The sequence below is a fragment of the Peromyscus californicus genome, unplaced genomic scaffold (genome assembly GCF_007827085.1).
Source record: "Peromyscus californicus insignis strain IS unplaced genomic scaffold, ASM782708v3 Scaffold_2__1_contigs__length_46816999, whole genome shotgun sequence".
Taxonomy (NCBI): Eukaryota; Metazoa; Chordata; class Mammalia; order Rodentia; family Cricetidae; genus Peromyscus; species Peromyscus californicus.
Window position 1 is genome coordinate 42,327,947 of NW_026294540.1, and position 15,699 is coordinate 42,343,645.

Below are 15,699 nucleotides of genomic sequence, written 5' to 3' on the forward strand. Positions count from 1 at the left end.
ATAAAAGCCCCGAAGTCAAAGATAGATGGGGTAATTTAAGTTAAGAAAAGCTGGCTAGAAACAAGCCAAGCTAAGGCCGGGCATTTATAATTAAGAACGAGCCTCCATGTGTGATTTGTTTGGGAACTGGGTGGTGGGCCCCCCAAAAGAGCAAAAACAACCAACAACACTTAAGGATCCATGAAGTTGCTTCTCTTTTCCTGGGAAAATCCTTCTTGCCTTCCCTTTGGCTCAGCAAACAAGAAAAATTCCGAGTCTTGAGTAAGGGGAGTATCCGGGGAGGCTTTATTCTCTCCAGCACATGCTATTAGGCTGCGGCAAAGCGCAGTTAAGGAGCCCTGATTCCCGTCTCTCTTGGACTCTGTTGGTCACTAAAGAAACACTTTTCCAGTGACCGCCACTTCTCATCCCTGACATCAAGGTGATACGGGAAGCCAGGCTGGTCTGCCAAAGGCCTGCTGGTGGAATCCTTCGAGGAAAAGGAACGCTAGCCTCTGTCTCCTCAGGAAAGAGTGTCAGATGACTGAATGTGCGCAGACTGTCCTTTCAGCACTGTAACGGCCAGTCACGTGTGGCACTGCCTGTCCGGATCTGCCAACACTGGGCTGCAAAGAGCAGCCAGAGCCTGACTCCCGAGGTCACAGGCAACTAGCAGAACCCCCCTCCAGTGTGCACAGTCTCCATGGGCAGAAGAAAAAAATGCTGCTGATTTTACATGCAGCTGACTTTTGTAGTGTAGGATGGTAGAGATTGGGGTAGTTTTTGTGTCTAAGAGTGGGCATGTCAGTATGGGTGAGTATCAGAAGTTCCGCTGAGTGAGTGAATGTTTGCCGTTGCTATGTGTCTTGGGCTGTTGACTGCTATAACCAACCGCACTGTACACTGAGCCTTGTAAACAGCCTGGGAGATATACCAAGGTGAGGCACTAGCTGGTTCAGATTGGGTGAGAGCTTGGCTTCTAACTCACTCGGGACACCTTGCTGTGTGGCTGAAAGGTTCCCTCTTCCCTCGGGCCTATTTCATAAAGACACGAAAGCCATTTGTAACCACTTCCCAAAGGCCCCACCTCCTAACACCTGCACCTGGGGCAAGGATTTCAGCAAAGGAAGGAGAGCACACACGTTCAGATGGGAATACTCCCTCAGTGCACAAAGGAAGGAGAGCACACACGTTCAGATGGGAGCACTCCCTCAGTGCACAAAGGAAGGAGAGCACACACGTTCAGATGGGAGCACTCCCTCAGTGCACAAAGGAAGGAGAGCACACACGTTCAGATGGGAGCACTCCCTCAGTGCACTTGCCTAGCAGCAGGCGTTCTTTGGGGGAGTGATTGGCTTTCAGAGGGTTTTTTCTTTTTCTCCTTTTTTTTAAAAAAATGCAAAATTAATTTTTAATTACTTGCATCTTTTAGATTGTAATATAATTAATTATATCATTTCCCACTTCATTCTCCATCCTCCTCCCTTCCCAAATACCCCTCCCTCCTTGATCTTTTTCAAATTCTTTTTTTTATCATTTAGAACAATTTTTAAAATTTAGATATATTTTGATTGTATTCCCCTCCCCAAAGTCTTCCAGATCCTCTTCTCCTCCCTATCCACCCAAGTTTTAGTTCTTTCTCCTAAAACAACCCAAAAACCCAATACAACAAAACCTAGAAAACAAAATACAGTAACACCCAACAAGAAAAAAACCCCACCAAACTGCAATCAAATAATGACAGTTATTAGTAACTAGAACAAATGTCAGTTCTGTTGTTAACCTTTACCCCAGTGTCTAGGTTTACATTCACTCATTCATTTCTTTAATTTAACAAAATAACATATAATAAGATAAAACTAAAACTATCATGTCAAAATTGGACCTGACAAAACAACAGAAGGAAAAGAGCACCCGAGATGGCACCAGAGTCAGAGGCCCCCTCACTCAGGAATCCCATAAAGCCACTGAATGGGAAAGCCATAATACAAGCGCAGAGGACCTGGTGCAGACCCGTGAGGGCCCCATGCATGGCGCTTCAGTCTCTGTGAGTCCATATGAGCTTTGCTCATGTTGACTTAGAAGACCTCGTTCTCCTGGTCACCCACCCCTTCTGGCTCTTACACCTTTCTGCCTCCTCTACCTTAGGGTTCCCTGAACTCTGAGGGGAAGGATCTGATGGAGACATGGAGATGTTCCATTTAAAAATGAGTGTGCCAAGGTCCCTCACTCTCTGCGTAATGTCTGTGGATCTCTCTACATCAGTTCCCATCTGCTGCAGGAGGAAGCTTCTCTGATGATGGTTGAATAAGGCGCTGATCTATGAGTATAGCAGAATATGTGTGGCTACCTTGGTATTCACAAGTGGTATTATCTCTTTTGATAGCATGCATAGTACCTTCTTGTAACAAAGACACTGGACTGTGGGGGTGAAGGCTCTGTGTAGGCACCAGTTCAACATCTCCAAGTTCAGTGAGTTGTGCAGGTGTTGTCTTCAGCAATGAGGCCTTGCTGTCAGCTTGTGAAGAGCAACCTATAGTCTTAACGGCCTTGGTTGTTTGGGGATTCCCCTGGGTGTGGTGGTATTGTGCTCCCCAAAATATTGTGCACCCTAATAAACTTATCTGGGGTCAGAGACAGAACAGCTACTAGATACAAAGGCTAGAAAATGGTGACACACACACATTTAATCCTAGCATTCCAGAGGTAGAAATCCCTCTGGATCTCTGTGAGTTCAAGGCCACATTGGAAACAGCCAGGCATGGTGACTCAAGCCTTTAATCCCAAGAAGTGAGCCTTTAATCCCAGGGAGTGATGGCAGAAGGCAGAAAGGTTTATAAGGCGTGAGGACCAGAAACTAGAAGCTTTTGGCTGGTTAAGCATTCAGGCTTGTGAGCGGCAGTTCAGCTGAGAGCCATTGGGATGAGGACACAGAAGCTTCCAGTCTGAGGAACAGGATCAGCTGAGAAACTGGCCAGGTGAGGTTAGCTGTGTCTTGTTCTGTCTCTTTGATCTTCCAGTGTTCACCCCAATACTTGGCTCCGGGTTTGTTTTTATTAATAAGACTCTTTAAGATTCGTGCTACGCTGGGCGGTGGTGGCGCACGCCTTTAATCCCAGCACTCGGGAGGCAGAGCCAGGCGGATCTCTGTGAGTTCGAGGCCAGCCTGGGCTACCAAGTGAGTTCCAGGAAAGGCACAAAGCTACACAGAGAAACCCTGTCTCGAAAAACCAAAGGAAAAAAAAAAAGATTCGTGCTACACCTGGGATCCCTTTGGACAACGACTCAATTAGATGTAACCCTAGCTCAGTACTGGAGATTTCATTTGGTGACAAGAGATGGCCAGGGGGCTCTGTCTCCCCATTATTGGGCAATTTCATTTAGAGTGCCTCCATCTATGTATACATTTTAGGAGGGTTCTGCTGTATCAGGTTTCCATACTACCCCTCAAATGCCTTTGATTTTAGCTGTCTCTCCCCATATTCCCTCCCATTACCCCCTGTCCCCTCCCTCTTCCCTTGGTCAACTCTCCTACTCCAGACTCCACTGCATCATCTATCCATACATATCTATTCTAAGCCGGGCGGTGGTGGCGCACGCCTTTAATCCCAGCACTCAGGAGGCAGAGGCAGGTGGATCTCTGTGAGTTCAAGGCCAGCCTGGTCTACAGAGTGAGTTCCAGGAAAGGCACAAAGCTACACAGAGAAACCCTGTCTCAAAAAACTAAAAATAAAAAACAAAAAAACCCCATAAATATCTATTCTATTTCTCTGTCCTAATCAGATCTACCTGTTGTTCCCTCCAGTCCCTTACTTTTTGCCTGTCTTCTGTGGTTCTGTGGATTGTAGCTTTGTTGTCATTGACTTAAGAGCTAATAACCACATATAGGCAAATACAGATTGTATTTGTCTTTCTGGGTCTGGGATACCTCACCCAGGATGACTCTTTTCCCAGTTCCATCCATTTGCCTGCAAATTTCATGATGTCTTTTTTTTTAAATAGCTGAATAATGCTCCGTTGTGTAAATGTACACTTTCTTTATCCATTCTCCTGTTGAGAAACATCTAGGTTGTTTCCAATTTTTGACTGCTATGGATAGAGCAGCAGTGAACGTGGTTGAGGAAGTATCTCTGTGGTAGGATGAAGCATCCTTTGCAGTTCAGAGTCTAGTCCATCATTGTCATGGTGGGAAGCATGGCGGCACACAGGCAGATGTGGTGCTGGAGAAGGAGCTGAGAGTTCTGCATCTGGATCAGCAGGCAGAGAGAGAGACACTGGGCCTGGCTTGAACAACTGAAACCTCAAAGCCCACCCCCAGTGACACACTTCCTCCAACAAAGCCACACCCACTCTTACGAGGCCACACCTCCTAATAATGCCACTCCCTATGAGCCTATGGGGGCCATTTTTATTCCAACCACCACAGATCCCAATATTCTGAGGTGTAAAAAGAACTCAGTTTTGGGGTAAAGCCCACAGCCATTCTTTCACTGGGTTTTTTTCTACAGTCTGCAGTTTCTCTTCTAGGCCAGCAAACAAGCATCTTCCTTTTACCCCCAGACATCTGCCATGTCTCCTCAGCTCTGCTTGCCCCAGGGAGGGAATTAAACTTCTGAGAGACTCAAAATGACAGCTGTGAACTTGACACTTGTCCCTGTTTTCTGAAAGCGTGGAAGTGACATTCTTCCCAGCTCTCTAGATATCCAAGCAGGAACCGTGATGGGGTGATAGAGGACTTCGAGCCTTTTATTTTACATTTTCAGCAAACTTTGGAATTGAAACGGCCCCTGGTGTCCCTCTGAGATCTCTCTAGGCTCCTGAAGCCAGGCTGCAGGTGAACCTGTTGCTGCCTGTGCCTCCCTGGATTGGCTTTGTTTGTGTTTATTGTTTCCTTAGTTGATGGGAAGAACCTGTAATTTGATAATGAATTGTGAAGAGATTTTTATTCTTTTTCAGTTTTTATTTAATTTTCATTACAGATACACAAATGTGCAAGTCCATAAAATGAGTAACATTTCTCTGGAAATGTATGGAACCCACACAAGGAAGCTTCCTGAAAACTCACTCAGGTTCACGAAGCTGGCCTTGAGGAAACTCGAGGCCACTGCCATCTTCTTTTTTTTATTAAGAAAATTTTTTCATTCATTTTTCACATCAATCAAAGATCCCCCTCTTCCCTCCTCCCACCCCCCAGCCTCCCCCTCCTAACCCACCCCCTACTCCCCTCCACAAGAAGACAAGGCCTCCCATGGGGAGGCACATTCAGTAGAGGCAAGCCCAAGCCCTTCCCCCTGCCTCAAGGCTGCATGAGGTGTCCCATCATAGGTAGTAGGCTCCAAAAAACCCCCTCATGCACCAGGGATGGATTCTGATCCTACCAACAGAGGGCCCCCCAAGCAGATCAAGCTACACAGTTGTCTCCATGCAGAGGGCCTAGTCCAGTCCCATACAGGCTCCACAGCCATTGATCCAACTGTCATGAGTTCCCTCTAGTTTGGTTTGGACGTCTCTGCATGTTTCCCCATCATGATCCTGATGCACTTGCTCGTAGAATCCCTCTTCTCTCTCTTTGACTGGACTTCTGGAGCTCTGCCTGGTGTTTGGCTGTGGATCTCTGCATCTGCTTCCATCAGTCATTGGAGAAAGGCTCTGTGATGACAGTTAGGGTATTCACCGATCTGATCTCTGGGGTAAGCCAGTTCAGTTCAGGCACCCTCTCCGCTATTTCTAGTAGTACAAGCTGGGGTCATCCTTGGGGACTCCTGGCAACTTCCCTAGCACTGAGTTTCTCTCTACCCCCATGATACCTTCCTCCGTCATGGTGTCTCTCTCACTGCTTTCCCACTCCGTCCCTGTTCCAGCTCAACCATCCCATTTCCTTATGTTCTTATCCCCCACCCCCTACCCTCCATTGCCCACCCCTCATCCCCAGTTTACTCAGGAGATCTCATCTATTTCCCCTTCCCAGGGCAATCCATGAGTCTCTCCTGGGGTCTGCCTTGTTAGCTAGTTTCTCTGGAGTTGTGGGTTGTAGCCTGGCTATCATTTGCTCTACATGTAGTATCCACTTATGAGTGAGTACATACCATGTTTGTCCTTCTGGGTTTGGGTTACCTCACTCAGGATGATATTTTCTAGTTCCATCCATTTGCCTGCAAATTTCATGATGTCATTGTTTTTCTCTGCTGAGTAATACTCCATTGTGTAAATGTACCACATTTTCTTAATCCATTCTTCAGTTGAGGGGCATCTAGGATGTTTCCAGGGTCTGGCTATTACGAATAATGCTGCTATGAACATAGCTGAGCATGTGTCCCCGTGGTATGATTGAACATTCCTTGGGTATATGCCCAGGAGTGGCCACTGCTATCTTAGGCAGGAAGAGCAGAGGTCAGACAAGCCAGGGCTTCCTAAATTGACCTCAACATTTCACCACATTTCCAACAATAGTCATTGCATGGGTGTTGCATGGGTGTGCACACAATTTGAAGAGAAAAAGTTGAAAACTGGTTTGGAAAGAATACATATCCACAAAGGTCAGCGGCTCCCTCAGAAATACTAAAAGGTATTAAAAGTCATTTAAAACTATGTTACAGGTGCAAGGAGAGACGAGGCCAATGAAACAAAAAAATAGTCTAGAAAAAGACAAATTATATAATTTAATATAATATAAAGTATATATAGGTGAGAACTTGATATTTAATAAAGGTACCAATAAAAAGCTGCATAGAAGCTGGCTTATTGAATAAACAATCCCAAAAGCTAACCTTTGCAGGGAAAAGATGTACTTATATATCACTCGTCAATAAAAACAAAAGCCAGGTGGGTGAATCATAGTATATAATAAATAGACTTATTATTTATATTGACATAATATCAATTTTCCACCAACATGTTTTTATTAATTATTTGGGAATTTCATACAACGCACCTCATCACACTCACTTCCTATTCCTCCCAGGTCCATCCTCCCCTCCAAAAAAAAAAAAAGAAAAGAAAAGGAAAAACCCACCAAGCCCAATTTGCGCTGCTCATATACTCACTGGAGCATGGTCAAACTCCCAGTGGCCAGCGCCTTACAGGAAACTGAGTCCACCCGGCCGGAAGCCATCAACTGTGAAGAGCTCAGCATCTTTATCACTGTTTTAAGGACTGTCTTCAACAGCTTCGGGTCTGGACTGTTTCTCTTTGGGGGATGCGGGGGTGGAGAGTGGGAGGTAGAGTGGGGCGCGGGGAAGGTTGGCACAGAAGCCTTCAATGTCTCTCGTTCTCAGTGATGAGTCTGCACTCATCCACACCACTGCCGAAGAAGCTTCCTTGCCCACCGCAGCTGGTCGCCGCACGGCTCATGGACAGGAACGTGGTTTCTGGTGGCAGCAGGGACCACAGACACCAACATGGCCTCCAGCAGCATCACAGACCACGGGGAAGTTCGAGGAGACTCAGTCCAGAAAATGAACCATTCTGTATCTTGGGTATCTTGTTGTTGCTCAGAGTCGGAGTGATCTGTAGTACATCCCTGTCGGTGACTATTGGGGTCCAGCCCCTAATAGTCTCATTTCCAGGGTCCGGGGAAGAATCTATCAACCAGCTGAGAATCTATTCTTTAAAGTCGGCAAATCAATCTACACACGCAGAGTTCTTTGGTCCATTTGCTTTAATTCCATCCTCACGTCCCTTGCTTTACAGTTATATATCCCCCCCAAATCACAATCCTCCCCTCCACCCAGGACACTCAGCCTGAACTTCCTCAGGCAGTGATTGTCCGCTATCAGGATCAAATGGAGGGGTGATAAGAATCACAAAGAGGGGCACTAGTTGTTAATTACCATTTGTGACCCAAAGGGGAAGTGACTAATGAATTAACTAAAGGCTAAATACGGGTAATATCTAAGAAGAGGGATCTTATGTGCACAACTATAATCTTAAATGTGTTTGGTAAAAGATGTTAAAAATCTATAAGTTGCTAGGTCAATGGGAGAGAATAAAAGTGTCTTCTTTTTTCCTGTGGCTCCTATCTGTCCAAGCTGTCTGCCGTTTTTCTGCAGGGTGGGGGAAAGTGTGCTCAGTCGCTAGGCAACCTGTGTACAGCTGGATGCCTCTGGTGATAGTTAAAGGAAGATCTGGAACTGGAGGTAAGATTTGGGAAAGGAGGAAGTTAAGCTTAATTGGCACATCCGCCAGGCTTTCTCAAACAGGTAGCCTGGATTAAGTCTGTTCTTAGAGAGTACAGAGGTATCTCTGATAAGGTACTTTCCTCCATCCGGTGATGGACCTGGCCAGATGCTACCAATAAGGATAATTACAGGGAGGCTTGAACTGGGAGTTCTGGCTGAGCATACGTGTTAGCACAGAAGGTTATCCAAATATTCCTAGAAGTGGTTAGGTAAGGAGTTAGAGGTCTATAAAGTTAGTAAGGCTGTAAGAAAGGAGGGGTCTGAGCTGAATTGTGTAAAGCTATTAATGTCTACCTGACCTAGGCGGTGTCTCCTTGTGGAATTTACCTTAAGTCAGGAGACTTGTATGTGGGCTGTTATCACTGTTAGTCCTCGGAAATTGGGCGACCACCTGGGCGGTGTCTCCTTTAGTCCTTGAAAATGGCTAGGGGAGATATCTGATTCCAGAGAAAGCCTTTCCTGAGGCTGTTCTTCCAAATGCCTGGAATGTGTATGTCTAGAGAGTGATCAGTCCACACTGTTAGTCCTTCTTAGGGAAAAGTCAATTGGGAAAACTATGAAGGCACACATGATTTTCATAACAGAATACAGCTGATATATAACAAGCCAAGTAACACCAAAAACTTCTTGGGATTTGGCTTCCTCTGGAGGAATTCCCTGATCCCTCCAGGTAGTGACTTTGCCATAACCAGCTGAGTTCTTATGATATATTCCTGCTGCCCGCAGCACATCCCCCTGCCCTCGGGGTCGCCTCCCTGCTGGTACGACCATCATGAGCATTGTGTTTGCAGCCTTGGGGCAGCCGCAGTCCCACCTCTCCTCACCCCAGCAGGAGTGGCAACAGCAGCAGGGGCTCCCTGCCTTGGGTGGCGCCTGCTGGTCCAGTGGCAGCACCATGCTATTCCCTGAGGACCAGTTCCACTCAGCAGCCACAAGCTCCTTTGTGGGAAGCAGCCCCTCGCCCATACCTGTTGTCGCCAGAGTCCCTAGTTCCGTTCCTCTCTGCCCTCGCCGCTCCATTCCGTCACCTTTTTTGTTTAAATGTCATTTTTTTTTTTAAGAAAATAAAAATATTTAACTTCTCCAAGAATTTCTTCTAAGGAAGTCTTTTCTAACTAAGTCCGTAAAATTCACAACTTAAAGAGACTGCTTTCTAAAACTAAAAATCTTCACTATGGCCTGAAAATAAATTTGAAACAATGTTTAGTCTCCAAAAAAAAAAAAAAAGAAAAGAAAAGAAAAAAGAAAAAAAGAAAGGAAAATCTCTGCCACATAAATGTTTAGGAGACAATGAACTATTTGTATCACCTATAACAAAGCCCGATGGACCATTTTTAAATACTTCTTTGTTGGAGAATATTATTTTAAGATGTGTTACTTTTGTTTATGTTACATTTGTTTAACTCTGTGAAGTGTGTTACTGTGCCTGTCCAAAACAGCTGATGGTCTAATAAAGAACTGAACGGCCAATAGCAAGGCAGGAGAAAGGATCGGGGGGGGGGGGGGGGGGCTGCCAGGCAGAGAGAATATATAGAGGGAGAAATCTGGGAGAAAAAAGTGGACAGAAAAGGAGGAGGACGCAAGGGGCCTCCTGGACGTTCATAATTAAGAAGTCTCCATGTGCGATTTTTTTGGAAGCTGGGTGGCAGGCCCCCCAAAAGAGAAAAGAGTAATAAAAAAACAATACTTCTTCTAAACCAATAAAAATTTAACAATTGCCATCGCCTCCATGGAAACATAGGCAAAAACTTGTCATATTGACAGAGAGGAACCAAACACTACTGGGGAGGGAACCTCATGACGGCTGGAGTATGTCTCCTAGGGTTATAACCAAGTACCATGAGCTAAATGGCTTGAAACAAAATGAAAAATGTAGTCTTGTAGTACTGCATACTAAAAGTAAAAATCAAGGTGTTTTTAGTTAGGGTTTCTATTGCTGTGAAGAGACACCATGACTATGGCAACTCTTTTTCTTTTTCTTTCTTTCTTTTTTTTTTTTTTTTGGTTTTTCGAGACAGGGTTTCTCTGTGTAGCTTTGGAGATTATCCTGGAACTTACTCTGTAGACCAGGCTGGCCTTGAACTTACAGAGATCCACCTGCCTCTGCCTCCCGAGTGCTGGGATTAAAGGTGTGCACTACCACTGCCCGGCCCAACCATGGCAACTCTTATAAAGGAAAACATATATTTGGGGCTGGTTTACAATTCAGAGGTTTAATCCATGCTCTTCATGGTGGTGTGCAGACAGACATGGTGCTGGAGAAGGAGCTGAGAGTTCTACATCTTGATCCACAGGCAGCAGAAGCAGCTGTGTGTCACATAGATATAGCTTGAGCATATAAGGCCTCAAAGCCCGCCCCTACAATGACACACTTCCTCTAACAAGGCCACACCTACTCCAACAAGGCCACACCTACTCCAACAAGGCCACACTTCCTAATAGTGCCTCTCCCTATGGGCCAAGCATTCAAACCCATGTATCTATGGGGGCCATTCCTATCCAAATCACCACACTGGGGATGTCCTTCCAGAGCTTGTCAGGCAGGATCCCTGCTTCTGGCTTCTGATGATCTAGGATTCATCACTCCAATCTCTACCCCCTGTTTGTCTGTGCCTCCCCAGGGCCATTGTTCTTTGTCTCAGTCTGTATCATTTTCTTCCACACTGGACTTTTTTTTTTTTTTTTTTTTTTTTTTGGTTTTTCGAGACAGGGTTTCTCTGTGTAGCTTTGCGCCTCTCCTGGAACTCACTTGGTAGCTCAGGCTGGCCTCGAACTCACAGAGATCCTCCTGGCTCTGCCTCCCGCGTGCTGGGATTAAAGGCGTGCTGTTGTTAGAGTTTTCCTGCCTGGCCCACAGTCAGGACAAATCTCTGACACCCGCCAGTCCCAAGCCGCACAAACCCGACCAAGTAAACACAGAGACTTATATTGGTTACAAACTGTATGGCCGTGGCAGGCTTCTTGCTAACTGTTCTTACAGCTTAAATTAATCCATTTCTATTAATCTATACCTTGCCACGTGACTTGTGGCTTACCGGTACTTTACATCTTCCTTGTCTTGATGGCGGCTGGCAGTGTCTCCTCACTCAGCCTTCCACTTCCCAGCTCTTTTCTCCTCCTTGTCCCGCCTATACTTCCTGCCTGGCCACGGGCCAATCAGTGATTTATTCATTGACCAATCAGCAACACATTTGACATACAGACCATCCCACAGCACTTCCCCTTTTCTTTTCTTAAAAAGGAAGGTTTTAACCTTTACACATCTCCAAAGTCAGCTTGGTATATTTGGGAATTAGGGCGTAGCTTTTCTTACTACTTCCTGCTGGAGGGGGGCGCTGTATCTTCTGGGGAAACAAAGAAAATTTTAGGATCATGGAGTAGTCCGTGAGGCTGTATCATCTGAGCCAGTTGCCTTGAAACGGTTCTGGATGTTGGATCATCTGGGCCATGGTGTCATCGGAGACCTTTCAGGTGGTCTTGGCTGGTCAAACCTGATGTGTCTTAATCTGGAACAAATCCATAGCCTCTTGCTTTCTGTGGAAACAAAAGAGACTCTTTTTCAAAGCAACATATCCTTACATCCAAATTTTGAAGTCAAATTATCTTTAAAATATACATACTGGTTTAACTCAGCTTCCTTTACAATCAAATATCTCTCTGTAGTTAAGAATCCCAAAGACAACACAATCCAGACTCTCTGTGTAATAGTCATCTCTACATGGCTTATTTTTTATATTAATTTTATTGTCTCTTTAAAGACTTTATTTTTTAAAACCATGTATTTGTTTCTATACTGTATATATCACCTTTTTTTTTTGTCTCTTTTAAGCCTACGTATATTTTACACACATTTTAAACTATTACATCTGAATCTGTCTTATTGTGAATCTGTTGCTTTAAGCTGCAGCAGCTGTGGCTGCTGGCTCCGCCCACCTCAGCTTCCCAACATGGCGGCGGTATGCTTACCGCCAGCTCTGGGAGCTATCGTGGGTCTATGTTTTTATCCAAGCAGCGTGTAGCCCAGAAACCTCTTTTTTTGTTTTGTACTAGCAAAGGCTAAATCCACAATGCAGCTTAATGTGCCACTTGCAGAGGCCTCATTCCCGCCATATGGCGGCAGGTCGAGCGCGCACGCCAGGAACCCGCCAGTAGCTCAAACCGGCAGCTGCCGCTCATTTGAGAGAGACAATTAGGAACTGTTTTTAGCTCCGTTTTAGAATCTTTTTTCTCAGTTTTTAGGTGGAAACTCTTGCCCCACGTTGGGCGCCATTTGTTGTTAGAGTTTTCCTGCCTGGCCCACAGTCAGGACAAATCTCTGACACCCGCCAGTCCCAAGCCGCACAAACCCGACCAAGTAAACACAGAGACTTATATTGGTTACAAACTGTATGGCCGTGGCAGGCTTCTTGCTAACTGTTCTTACAGCTTAAATTAATCCATTTCTATTAATCTATACCTTGCCACGTGGCTTGTGGCTTACCGGTACTTTACATCTTCCTTGTCTTGATGGCGGCTGGCAGTGTCTCCTCACTCAGCCTTCCACTTCCCAGCTCTTTTCTCCTCCTTGTCCCGCCTATACTTCCTGCCTGGCCACGGGCCAATCAGTGATTTATTCATTGACCAATCAGCAACACATTTGACATACAGACCATCCCACAGCAGCGTGCGCCACCACCGCCCGGCTCCACACTGGACTTTTAAGGACTGACCTTTTAAGAAGCCACTGGCAGTATGTTCCAGATGCTGCTTTTATTCATTTTCCTAATGAGTTCCTCATACAGACAGAAATTTTACTTTTAAAGTTTGTCATTTGCGTTCATCAAATCACCAGATAAGATGAAAGAAAGTGCCAAAAGGCTTTCTGTTCATCAAGCAAGGACCATTAGTGTGCTGGTTTAAATAAGAATGGTTCCCATAAGCTAAGATATTTGAGGACTTGGTCCCCAGTTAGTGGCACTGTTTGGGGGAGTTGTAGGAGATACAACCTTGCTGGAGGAAGAATGTCACTTGGGAATAGTCTTTGAGAGCTAAATTCTGGCTGTTTCCAGTCCCCCCGCCCTCTGTCCTCTGTGCTTTGTGTGTGTGTGTGTGGCTGTCAGCATCCTGTTCCAGCTGCTGTGCCTGCCCACTGCCTCTGCTCAGCCTCTGGAACCGTAAGTCAGAATAAATTCTCCCTTCTGTAAGTTGCCATGGTTGTGGCATTTTAGTCACAGCGACAGAAAAGTAACTGATATAGTCAGTAAACTCAGAACGGAAAGTCGTGCACACCTTTTGTTGACGTTGATATTGGAACAGTCCTGCTATCTTGCTAAGTGAACAAGTAGGCTAGAAAATGTCATTAATACAGAATGCTGGTTGATGGCTTCCAATGGGTACCAGTTACTATGGGGGAAGGGGAAGCAGAGTCACCACCACTGTTAACTAACTCGTCAAACGTTGCTTGTAAATGGGATCTCACCACTTCCTAACCTACTTCCTTTTTGCTTGGCAGTCTGACAGTCTGTTCAAGATAACACTTCTATAAACCCACCCTAAGGAACTCTTTAAATAAATGGGAGAGACATAAAACTAGTTTATTGGTATTGCTAATCGAAGCGCTATTCTAGAACACACACACACACACACACACACACACACACACACACACACACACGTCAGTAAAGTCCATGGTCCTCCTTCTACCTGGAACGAAATGGACTTTGGACAGGAGAAGATTCCTCTGAGGCACAGGGGAAACCCAGCTCTTGTGACAAAGTCAGGCTGAACCTATACAGAAGTTCACCACAGCAAACTTGACCTTAACATCAGAGATCTATCCTGGATAAGGATGCATGTCTAGCACTTAAGATTAAAACATCCGGAGTAAAGAGCGGGAGAGGGGGCAGAAGGACTGTAAGAGTCTGAGGGCCAGGACAGCTGCAGCTACGGTGTCTTCCAGACGTGACAGGAAGCCATACCCATGAAATCTCAACAACACGGTTACCTACACAAGACCTGCATAATGACAACACCAGTTGACAGCCAGTGTGGACGGAGTGGGGGAATTTCACAATGCCCCACCGCTATGTGAAGAGCCACAGGCATTCAGTGACTGCTGAGGAAGAATCTGTGTCCTCCAGAGATTGGATAGGTTATCCAACCCAAATGGTCAGCCCCTAAACACATGTCCATATCACCAACACTAAATAGACGTGTGTGTGTGTGTGTGTGTGTGTGTGTGTGTGTGTGTGTAACAATAAGAGATCATGACTTTGAAAGGGAGTGGACATAGGGAGAGGTGGAAGTAATATAAATACAGTACTCATGCATGAAACTCTCAAAAATATGAAAAAATCAAATAAAGTTTAGCGCATCCCTACTCTTTCTGTAGAAGTTATGGAAGGCCATTAGTGGCAGAGCTATGGAACAGTTCAAAGGAGCCCACATTTAGGACAGAGCTCAGCCAGCCCATCCCCAAACAGAACCGATCCTACCATGGGGACTACTGAAGCTGAAGGTAGCCACACCCCCTCCGGGCTTCTTCCTCTGTTGGGAAAATCTCAGCACTTCGGTGGCGGGATTACTATAAGGGTTTCATAGATGAAGTCTTTGGAAACTGTTGGCAAACTGGAAAACATCACTTGCTCACTCACCCGCTCGCTCACTCGCTCGCTCGCTTGCTCATTTATTCAACTATACCATACATGCATAATTCTAGGTTCTGGGGACTCATTATGAAAAGAGATAAATTCACGTTCATAGTGCTTATGTTATGAAGGGAGAAACTTGATGACTAAATAAGAACTGTATGTTATATCCAAGTAAGATACAGAAAACCACACATATGTCTGAGATATACTCAGAATGTGCCATTAGCCATGCATTGCAGTAAGGAACCCTGGAGGAGGAAAAAAACCCAGTGGGCTAAAGGGACAACTGTTCCCTCGGAAGGTGTGGGGATGGGCTGAAACGGATGTGTAGCTTGACTCTTAAAAGTTCTTATTAATAAAATCAAACCCGAGGCCAGTTATTGGGGTGAAATGCTGGAAGATCAGAGAGACAGAACAAGCCACGGCTAACCTCACCTGGCCAACTTCTCAGCTGGTCTTGTTTCCTCAGACTGGAAGCTTCTGTGTCCTCATCCCAATGGCTCTCAGCTGAACTGGTGCTCGAAAGCCGGAATGCTTAACCAGCCAAATGCTTCTAGTTTCTGGTCCTCACACCTTATATACCTTTCTGCTTTCTACCACCACTCCCTAGGATTAAAGGCTTGCTTTCTGGGATTAAAGGCGTGATGAGTCACCATGCCTGTCTGTATCCTTGAACACATGGATTTCTGACTCTGGAATGCTAGGATTAAAGGTGTATGCTACCACTGCCTATCCTTTATGTTTAATATTGTGGCTGCTCTGTCTCTGACCCCAGATAAGTTTATGAGCATGCACAATATTTGGGGGAACACAATACCACACGGATGAGTTTGTACTGGTGGCTGTCACTGAGGAGGGGAGAATCTTGCTGTCTGGGAAAGAGACTCCTGGCAGAGGGACAGTGCCTAGTTCTG